General features: G+C 44.7%; 1 protein-coding gene across 1 annotated transcript in view; it reads right to left on the bottom strand.

Annotated features, from left to right (window-relative positions):
• Positions 1 to 10,246, bottom strand: part of LOC110081189 (caM kinase-like vesicle-associated protein) — a 46,806-nt gene extending 36,560 nt beyond the window's left edge. Inside the window, exon 1 of the mRNA XM_020797709.3 lies at positions 9,994 to 10,246. The gene's annotated coding sequence lies outside the window, so the exon portion shown is untranslated. The remainder of the gene's footprint in view (positions 1 to 9,993) is intronic.
• Positions 10,247 to 11,310: the final 1,064 nt, after the last annotated feature.

The following is an 11,310-nucleotide window of genomic DNA, read 5'->3' as shown; positions in this document are numbered from 1 at the left end:
GCTCTTTCAAAAGGGCCCCCTGGCTAGATTTTAACTGCCGGGTAGGCTCATATGGAAGGAGGCGGTCCTTCAGGTATCCAGGGCCCAAGCCGTTTAGGGCTTTATATGTCAAAACAAGCACTTTGAATTGGGCCCAGGCAGCAACTGGTAACCAATGTAATTTAATCAGAATTGGCTTGAGGTGTTCCTTAGCGGCCCCACCACTCACCACCCGCGCACCTCGATTCTGAACCAGTTGCAGTCGCCGGACTATCTTCAAAGGCAGCCCCACGTAGAGTGCATTGCAATAATCTATGCAAGATGTTACCAGTGCATGAGAAATATGAGTGAATAAAGTAGACATGGTCAAAGAAACCAATGAGACAATGGATCCCTTCTAAAGCTAGGATTCCATGCCATTATCCCATTTGTGTATATTAAAACACGTATGTTTAGTGCAGTGTTTACCAACCTTGGGTCCCCAGATGTTCTTCGACTCAAACTCCCAGAAGCCTTCACCACAAGCTGTGCTGGGCCAGGATTTCTGGGAGTTGTAGTGCAAGAACACCTGGAGATCCAAGGTTGGGAACCACTAGTATAGAGAGATTCCAACACTACACATAGCTGCCAGCATTTGCTGACAAACATACATACACATATTTGGCATTAAAAGGAAGGGGGATATAGCTATCTCTAGCAGGGTTGGAAAAACAGGACAAAACTGGTTATTTCTGGATTGGCATGTCTTGCTCAATAATTTTCAAGACAGTGGGCAAGACTGAAAGAACTGCTTAGGCCTCTCTTGTTCTAGTGGACTCCAGATTCTAGAACCCATGACTATGGGCCATGTTGGCTTTTTAGCCCTTGAGTTACTACTGAAAAATTTTGCTCCATTTGAGTGCTACAAATTCACGTATGCTTAAGTGCCAAATATTAGAATTTTCCAAATATGCTTCTTTCTAAGAAAAGAAGAAGGAACACACCAAAACAAGAAAGCTGATTGGATGTGCTAAGGATTTAGTCCAAATATAAGGGACCCCATAACTAAATAGTAATGGAGTCAGAAAAGTTGGGGTGGGGGGTGGGGATTTCAATTGGTATCCCAGGTCTGGACTTAATTATTTCTCCTTCCAATTTCCCTCCGCACTTCGTTATTACTACTATTAATTACATTACTCTCCTATTGTTCCATTACTTAGTAGTGCTCAAGGCCACTTACGCTTATCATTTGTTATGTGCTGTCAAGTCAATTCTGACTTCTGGCAATCTCAGTAGGTTTCCTCAGGTAAGTGAGATATTTAAGGAGTGATTTTACCATTGCTACCCCCAGTGAATTTCCATGGCCAAGTGGGGATTTGAACACAGGTCTTCTGTGTCTTTGTTCAACACTCTATCTACTACACCACCCTGGCTCTCACAAAGCATAATAAAACAAAACAAATTTGATCGTGGAATCATTACACTCAAATAAAACCAACTGAGATGACAGCACAATAATCCTTACTGAGCCCTATCCTGTATCTGTGTGGCCCTATACAACAGTACTGGGTGGACATTCTTCTTATGTTTCCTAGGTACCATTGTACAGTAAATGTTTGTTTTTTGATGCATGTAACTTTCCTGATGTGACCTCCCTGGGCTAAATTTTGCTTCAGGCAACTTCCATGTAAGGCTAAAGACTGTTAGAAGACCACGTCATGAAAGGTGCAGTCATTTCCAAGCACCAGATCAATGATATATGAAAATCACTTGGGCTAATCTAATTCCCTTCCCTTGGGAAGCCCAAGGGCCAGACAAGCAGAGCCATGTAACAACACCTTAGGGAAATTTAAAATCAGGCTGAACTTTAGGCAGGGAACCAAAATCCATAATTGGATAATGAAAATTGCATCATGAGGGCACCTGAGTATAACCACCCTGGCACTTTCTGCTTCTATCCTTATTAATTGCTTTGTGCTGCAGTATCTTTCTCATGGCTATATCCTTTGGTCCAAGCATGATTGTGGCTTCCTTTCTAACCTCCTCATTGCATTTTGCAGGTAGCTGACCTTAAGTTTCAAACTTTGCCTTTGCCCTAAATTTGCGAGGCCACTTACAAGGTGGTTTTCAGTATACTCCAGTCTTTTAGGTGGGAAATAGAGTGTTTTGCAGAAAATTTAAAACAGATATGAGAAAAGTTTTGATTTTCACAGTATACACATGTTTCCTTTCCTCTCACAGTTATTGTAGATTCAACAGGCTTTGCAGGTTTTTCAAACAATACAAGAACTTTCCATACTTATTTACCAGAACCAAAGTTAAACATACACACTGTGAGCTGTGATACTTTCCCCCCCCCCCCCTAAGTTTTCTGGACAACAAAAGAAGAATCAAAAGACTATAACCTGCCTTTAGCTTCCTTTTAATGCAAGTATAGAGATAATACTAATGACCTATTTTACAGGATAGTAATCTGGATTACTGAAATAATGTATGTGCAGGATGGTTCAAAGAGCTGGGGTGGGTGGGTTGGGAATTTGATTCCTGGCTTGTGCCTCCCAGAAGAAGAAGCAGTCTGGTTAGCCTTGGGCAAGCTGCACAGTTGCCTTTAGGCATCCTCTAGAGGAAGGGAATGGAAAGCCACTTCTGAGTATTCTGTAAAAAGCCCTGGAAAGCGTTATCGTAAACTAAAAACAGCTTAACAGCATATAATTATTAATTAGCACTTTTAACATTCTAAAATACTGCATAAAGGTCTTGCCTGAAATATATACAACCAGTCCACCAGCCCCTCACCACAACCCTTTCTCTTCCAATATTCTTTCTCAGATATCCACTCCTGCCTTAACCTTCATGTTTTATAAAGGAACTGAGAAATACGAGCTTGAACTCCTCTCCATCCCATCTAGGGTTGGCAGTTATGCAAAACAAACACAGATATAGGAGCATCTTAGTCCACAGAGAGAAATCCCAGATCTGTAGGAGGACTGATTGGCTGTCCAAAGCTTTACAGCATCACAGCCCAGTAATCCCAGTCTTTCTTGGGGGCGGGGGAGGAAAACTGAGGCTTGTGGTTGTAGCACCGCCATCATTCCAAGATGGTGAAATGACAGTAAGTATTATTTCGGACACTAACACTGCCCAAAACTGTACAGATTGGTGGGGTTGGTTTTTAAAAAAAGTATTTCAAGATCCACATAAATCTGGGGCCATGTTTGAACACAACAGGAGATAATTATGCAGCATGCAGTGTGTCCTGCATAATTATCTCCTGTTGTGTTCAAACATGGCCCCAGCATGCAGTGTATCCTCCGGCTAGGTGGGGCTCGTCAGCCATGGAAGGCAGCCCATCTAGGAGAAGGAAAACTCCGATTTCAAACCTCCACTGCCTTGTGGCTATATCCACTCATGGAAAAGGCTTCAGGAGTTAACCTCGAGGAAAAATCCGGAGCTGGAGTCCCAAAGGCAGCATGTGTCGTTCTGCCAACTCCTGTGACGTTGCTGGAACCAGTTGTATTGGCTCTTGCCTTTCCATTGGACCATTTCAGCAATGTGGAGAGGGGGGATCTGCTGTTTGGGTAACAGCCTATCCTCCATATTATCTTACCCGGGCTTCATGCTCTGGAGAGGACACTCCTCGATTCAGAGCATGTTACCATAGTCTCTCGAGACTGAAGGATGCCTATGCTAAGTGTGTCCTGAGCTAACTAAAGTTTCAGATGATGATTGTGCATGATCTAGGACCATAATTCACACATGCATTCAGATTTCTCTACACATGATCTCTTTCTTCTTGCTACTTGGCAATCATGTATGTGAGAACAGAGGAAAATAAGTCTTGCCTTGGAGGTGATAACAAATTTTCTTGCTTGTGGGTGTTAGAACTGTGAGGGTCGAGTCACACACGCAGGGCTGACTCATGGCATTTTGCTGCCTGAGGCAAAGGACAAAATGGCTTTCCCATCCTCTTCCTCATTCTATATATATTAGACTGGTCTTGTTTCATGATATATATATATATATTGTTTCATGACATATATATATATAGTTCAGAAGGCCTAAGCTGTGTAGGGAGGGGGCGATGTGTAGCCTGCAAAATTAAATTGTAAACCATCCAGAAAGTGCTTTGAGCACTATGAGGCAATCTACGTATAAGCAGCATGCTTTGCTTTTTGCTTTGCTTTTAGTCTAGACAGCTCAGTCCTACAACAACTGTCAAGTCCAGAAGGAACAACCAGGAAACTATCACTGCATATTTCCTAGCATCTGCCGCCTGGGGTAATAGCTTCATATTGCCTAATGGTAGGGTTGGCTTTGTACACAAATAAGCTATCACATTTTACAACGCAGGCATGACAAAACATTCATCTCTGAAGCTGCCCTGCATGTTCTGAGAGGTAGAACATGTATTTGCTTCACATTTCTGATAATTCTGTAAACTGTTATCATCTTTCTCACTTAGTTCTCTTTGCCTCCCCAACCGAAAAAGCCCTCCTGTCTTTGAGCTTTGCCTCTTAGGGAGGTTTCTTCACATTCTATACAGGGTGACGCGCACTCCCAGGCACAGAGAAGGCCTTGTGTTTGACCTTTTGGCTGGCCCTGCTGCACTGCTCACTCCTTTCTGAAGTGCAAACACAGCTGCACCATGGCAATGGCCAGTCAGTCTTTTTGCTGTTCTATGTATGGACAAGCTTGTCAGAAGAGCAGATCCAAGCAGGGAACATCACCACGGCATGAAGAAAGGGCAGGTCCTTCCATCAGACAGAACAAAGGGGTGCCTCAGGTGGCAGATTTGGTGGGTCAGGGAGGAAGCAGTAGAAGTCCTCCAGCTGTCCTTTGTGAACCCCCTACCTTTACCTTCTCTTGCAAGACAGAGCTATATGTGCCCTCAGGTGTTTTGGAAGAACCTGTCCTATCAAGAGTAATGAAACAAGGTTGAGATATCAATCCAACCAGCTTCTCCACCGGGAATGAGGAGGGACATTGCCTTGTTCCTTGCCTCTGGCAGCAAAATGTCCAGGGCCAGTCCTGAAACAAGACCAGTCCTAATAGACAGAAAAAAAAACCAGACACACTGTTTAGGGGAAGAGAATACCTGTGTCTCCAGGGCAATTGGGTAATTCCTCAGCGCAACTCTCTTGTTGTAGACCAAGATAAGCTGATATATATAGAGAGAGATAGTCTAGTAGTTGTCTAGGTTGTCTAGGCATCTGGCAGTCAATCAGCAAGGATTTTAAATCTTTGATCATTTAACACTACCAGCAGGAAATGCAACACTTGCCCCCAAAATCCTAAACAAACTATACTGTACAATCTACAATAAATCACAAAACTATAGTGCTACAAATTTAACTCCCTTCCCAAAACTATAATACAGCACATAGCAATATTGCTGACATTTTAAAAGCTTGGGCTAATCCGGAGAGGGGTTGGTTGTATGGAAAGGTGGTGATCATATCTTGTACTCAAAACAAATTCCTTAATTCTTAGTGCATGCTTTTGTACCAGGTTGAGATCCTGATAGTCCATCTCAGAGTTGTAAATTTTACAAAGTGTGTTACAAAGGCTTGTGATCTGTCCTAAGACACTTGGTACAAGAGGCGTTCCAATGTTGAATGAATCTCAGTCCTAATTCCCTTTTTCTGGACCACAGTCAGCCATCCCTCTCTGGAATGAATAGCTGCCATTCCCTTCTATAATAATAACAGTGTTGTCATATCAATTCTGGCTTAAGGTGACCCTTCTCGGGGTTTTCCAGGTAGAGAATACTTAGAAGTGGTTTTACCATTCCCTTCTTCTGGGAGCGCCCTGGGACTGTGCAGCTTGCCCAAGGCCACACAGGCTGGCTCTACTCATAGGAGGCACAGTGGGGGATTGAACTCCCAACCTCTCCTAAACCACAGAGCTATCCAGCCAGCTTGTTCCCTTCTATAGAACACCCATAAGGGGAGGGAAGAAATTCCTTTCCCACTTAAAATATAATCTACCCTCCCTATTGTGGAAGAAAGAACAAGGTGGGAGGGGAAGTGTGGAGACCAAAATTAGTTTTCACCTAAAGTGACAAAAAAGAGCTTGAGCTGCTTCTGTGTGTGAATGAGCTTGCAACCTACTTACTAAACACCAATGAGTCTAACTTCCTTGCAACTCTCAAGTGGGTGATAAGTGTGTGTGTGGGGGGGGGGAAGGGATCAGAGAGAGAGAAAAAGAACAAACATTTTCCCCGTTCTATAGAAGGGGTAACATGACTCGCCTGAGATCACTGAGGAAGTTGGAGGCTAGCCTGGAGAAACAGTTCCTTCTGAGAAGTCCATCATTATCTAACCAGCATTGATTCCAGACAGGTAAGTGAACTGCAGGCAATTGTTCTGTTTGCTACATCCACAGTACAGACTATTTGAAACAACGGTCCCCAAGGAAACAACCCCAGAAAGCTTAGGCCATAGGGAATGAGGTGGGGTGGGTGGGTGTAGTAGCTTAGGTGACAAAACTCTTGCATGAACTGTTGGATAGCTCAGTGGCTTAGGTCTCTGATTGCAGAGCCAGAGGTTTGGAGTTCAGTTCCCCACTGTGCTTCCTTGAGAGGGGTTAGCCTTGATGATCCATAGGGTCCCTTCCTATTCTGCAGTTCAAAGGTTATTATTTCTTAAATGGCTTTTGTTAGACCTGGAGCACAGGAGTGAGGTAGGAGATGCTTCATAAAGAGAGTAGGAAGAGGCCAGCTGCATAAAAGCAAAGGTCAGTTCAGTCTAGCATCCCTGTTTCTTGCAATGCCCTGACAGATGTTTCAGCAAAGCCCATGAAATAAGCTTTCCCTGGGGGCTGGCGTTCAGAGATATACCACTCCAGAATATGGAGGTTCTGCTTAGTTCTCGCCTCAGCCAATAGCCTTTTATAGGTCTACCATCCACATTCTTCATCAAGTCTTATGTCATGACCATCACATTATCCTGTGGCAATGGATTCCATAAATTAATAATGTGATGGAGTATTTTCTTTTATCTGTTCAGAATATTACTGCCAATCAGTTTGCAATTCTAGTATTATGGCAGAGCGAAATCTCTCTCTCTCTCCCCCTCCCTCCCTCCCTCCCTCCCTCCCTTGGAGCGCCCTGTGATCTTATCCTCTTTCTAAGCTGTGTTAATTTAATCCATGAGCTTACAACCTGCACTCATGCAGCGCAAGACACACACGTGTAACACACAGCTTGGATAGCGATCATTTGGGGCATATATTCAGGGCTATCTCTACAGAGTCGAGCATGTCAGTTGAGACAGCAGATGCTGAGTAGTGTGGAGGGGATGCTGGTTATTGGTGGCTCCCTAGCTGTTCCCTCCTAGTTAAAGGATTGGGCAGTGTATTCAAGTCAATCTGTTCAGCATCCCCTAAGCTATTCGGCTGCTGTTGGGTAAGGTGGAGGAGACAGGCCCATCACCAGTCTTGAAAGACGCTTGAACATTTCCGATCACCATTTCTGGGTATGAGAGCTGAACAGTAAAGAAAGTTGACAGGGAAAAAATGATTCATTTGAAATGTGGTGCTGGAGGAGAGCTTTACGGATATCCTGGATGGCCAGAAAGATGAACAAATGAGTTCTACCACCCAGAGTAGACCCTGTCTAGATGGGAGGGGTATAAATCTAATACAATAAATAAACAAATAAATTCTAGATAAAATCAAGCCTTAAATATTTCTGGAGGCAAAAATGTTGAAGCTGAGGCTGTCCTACTTTGGGCACATCATGAGAAGGCAGGATTCTCTGGCCAAGACAATAACGTTGGGAAGAGTTGAAGGCAGCAGGAAAAGAGGAAGACCAAATACAAGATGGATTGACTCCCTAAAGGAACGACAAGACTGGAGTTTGCAAGAGCTGAGCAGGGCTGTGGAGGACATTTTGGAGATCACTCACTCCAAGGGTTGCCATAAGGTGGAGACAACTTGACCACATGTAACATAATAACAGATACCACTACAGTCAGCTCCTCTGTGTGTGTGTGTGTGTGTGTGTGTGTGTGTGTGTGTGTGTGTGTGTGTGTGCGCGCACGCACGCGCGTGTGTGCATGCACAAACACACACACGTGCATGTACATGTTCCTGTGCACTACTTTGTCCTTTGCCTTGGGCAGCAAAATGGCTAAGGCCAGCCCTGTGAATGGTAAATGATGTCTTAATGTTATGTTGTCAGTAGAGACTTTAGTCACTCTTTCATACACCTTTGTCAAAACAGCTCAGGCAGATTTCTCCCTCTTCTGTGCAGTTTTCATTCTGAAGCAGAGATCCAAATGTCTAAGGGGAATCTTGAGAAGGCAGGGGTGTGGAAGAATTAAGGGATCATAGCTTCAGACCCGCATTCAAGTGCCTCGTGGTCTGCCAACAAAAAAAGCCCAAAATATGCACTGCTGTTTGTGTCATACACACAAGCAAAAATTATTGGATCTAACTTATTTGTTAGATGTTATTTATTCAGCACAGATGTTAGGGGATATAAGCAGAAAGCAGCAACACCTTCCTAAGAAACAAGGTCAATTAGGCATTCTGTCCTCCTATTTGCAAAATAGCATGACTCAAGGTAAGGAAGTCATGACACTTATAGAAGAGCTGTAGATAGTTGGTAGAGGAAAGCAATGGGACTCAGACAAGGAAGGCTCTCCTTTAGCTTCAGGGTCTTCCAAAAGACATCAAGGGTCTTCCAAAAGATTTTTTTCACAAACATAAAGACATGCAAATCTCAGATTCTTTGAACAGATTTCCTGGATACCCTTCTAGCTCTACAATTCAATACAGTATTTATGATTGTAGTTCTGCAGTGGACTGTGGTCCGTGATTGATAGTTACTTTACATACAGCTTTTCCCTAATTTTCAGTAAAAGGACATGTGGTTTTCCATACAAAACAAAGCCTAGAAAAGTTATTCACATGTATATAAAGGTCAGGTGCAAACACAGGCACATAAGCTTATGGATACACAATGGTGCACAAGGAAAGTTTGAGCAAAGGCACGAATAAGGACTCTGCAGACTGTTTGCATGTATGAACATGTCATACAACAGCTCCCAAACATTTGGTGTCACATTTGTTCATACATACGTGGGGTACACAGGATGTACAGCAGAAATAACTTAACACCCCTGTATTTGCTTTCCTGTTTGTATGTACCAGCCCAAAGATACCGAAGTGAATGTATGCCTACCTATCAATAACAAGGCACACAGGCAGTATGTATGAATTAGCACACATGAATGCACTGGCAAACATGATGCATACCTTATACATACAAAAATGGTTCCGTTATCACATAGTTATGGGTGCATATCACACACATCCCTTTTGGGAGCACATCTCCCCCATGTACTGTCATGGACAATACACACAAACCCATTGTAGCTGATTGATTATTCTGTGTGTATGCGGTTGCATGTGCACATGAGAAAGAGGCAGAAGCAGATAGACCCACAAATAGAGGAGACGAGTTGCCTGAAGCTCCCTGGGATCTAAGTGCATCAAACACACTGAATATAGCATTAGAAATCTTTGCCTTGATTGAAAGTGTATTTCTATTCCATTCCACTCTCCTGCTGATGCCTCTTCTGTATTGCTCTCAACTACATCCCCTGAAATGTATGTATTTTGCCTTACTCACTGTGTCTCCCCACCACCACAAGAACTGAGAGGGAACAGCACCTTACCACATATGGTCACACTTTTACATCACACCCCACCCCACCATCCCAAAGATACTCAAACTTTCTGGGCATCTAGCTTCAAGAATAGAAACAGGTTAGCTATAACCTGTCTAGGGAGACATCCTCCCAGTTGGAGATGAGCTTCCTGGCCCACTCCTCTTCTTCCCTCTGTCCCCAAGTCCAGATACATCCACTCCAGCAAACCCGTTCTCCAGTCACAATCCAGCGCATCCTTGGTCCCACCCTTGGTCCATCCATTCCTGCATCTCACTCCCCAGCCCACACAGGAGCTCCTCCATCTCTCCGACTTCCCCTCCCCGACCCTCTCTGACAACCCACCCGGCTCATATCCTACCTGGGGGGGAGCTGGATGTCCCTCCCCCACCTGGGGCTGGCTGGGATGGAGTGCCGGAGTTTACAGCTTGCCACAAGGCGCAAGGGAGGCGGTAGCCTGGGATGGCTCGGCCATGGCACGAAACAGCCTGCTTTCCTCTGCGCTCCCTGGCAGAGAGTCTAAGCGCTGCCTGCGCTGCCTGGCAGAGAGCCCAAGGAGCGGAAGACAGGGGCGGGAGGAGCAGCGGCGGCTGCCTCGCTGCCTTGTTGTTGTTGTGGGGGGGGGGAGCGCTGGGGGAGGAGAGACCCAGAAACACATGGAGCGCCCAAAGCTAGGGACGTGTGTGCGTGAGAGAGAGAGAGAGAGGAAAGAGGGGGGAAAGAGAGAGAGAGAGGAAAAAAGGAGAGTTGCGTGCCTCTTTCACAAGCAGGCTCTCTTTTCCATCACCCGTGTGTGTGTGTGTCTGCATACGTGCACACGGATCAGCACTTGTGAGGATGGCGTTTTAAAGTGCCTGTGCATGCTTCTATCGATGGGTGGAAATGCTGTGTGGCGGGGGACGACGATTTTGTTGCCTTTTGCTTCTGGCTCTTCGTTTTGTTTAATACAGTATGTTCTTTTTTGGCGTTTGCACCACAGGTTGTTGGGAATGGAGTTTTGTAGGGTGTTGGTAAGTATGGATAGAGCTGCTCCCCCGCCCAGGTGGGGTGGGGGGGGGGTTTGCAGGAAAGATTCTCTTTGCGCTTCCCATACTTGAGCTGGAAGAAAAGGACTGATGGTCCCAAGTGTGAGTCAATCGGCGGATTTGGGAGCAACCTTGTTTTTTTGGACAGGTACCTTTGTGCGTGTGGGGGGAAAACAAGGGAGAGGAAAAGAATGTGTCTCCCCCCCCCCCGGGGAGGTGATAGTCCTACTAATCTTCATTCTAAGATTTGGAAGGTGTCTTGTCTTCCTTGGGAGCACCAGAGACTATCAAAATTACAGTGAGTTTTTCGCCACATAGATCTTTGCCTCTGAGCAATAAATTTTTTAAAAAACACGTCGAGGCATTGTGTTCTCAGCAACCTCTGAGACTTCTGTTTGGGAATATAAAATAGCTGTCTTCAGATCAGAAAAGTGATTCTCCTATACCACACACAAACACACACACATTTCTGCAACAGGTTCCTTGATAGGAACATCTTTTGCTCACTTTATGGTCTTCTTGTGGACTATTGTCTTCTTGATTATGCATCTCAACATGTTACGGGGTGCACAGGTGTGGGGATGACACTTCTGTGATTCTCTCTTACAATAATGCTGGAAAGTAGCAGAAAACCATTGGCCCCCCCAACTCCA

Source organism: Pogona vitticeps, chromosome 2 (assembly GCF_051106095.1).
Source record: "Pogona vitticeps strain Pit_001003342236 chromosome 2, PviZW2.1, whole genome shotgun sequence".
Classification (NCBI taxonomy): domain Eukaryota; kingdom Metazoa; phylum Chordata; class Lepidosauria; order Squamata; family Agamidae; genus Pogona; species Pogona vitticeps.
Note: the sequence above shows the minus strand (reverse complement) of the source record. Positions and strands in the feature narration are given on the sequence as shown.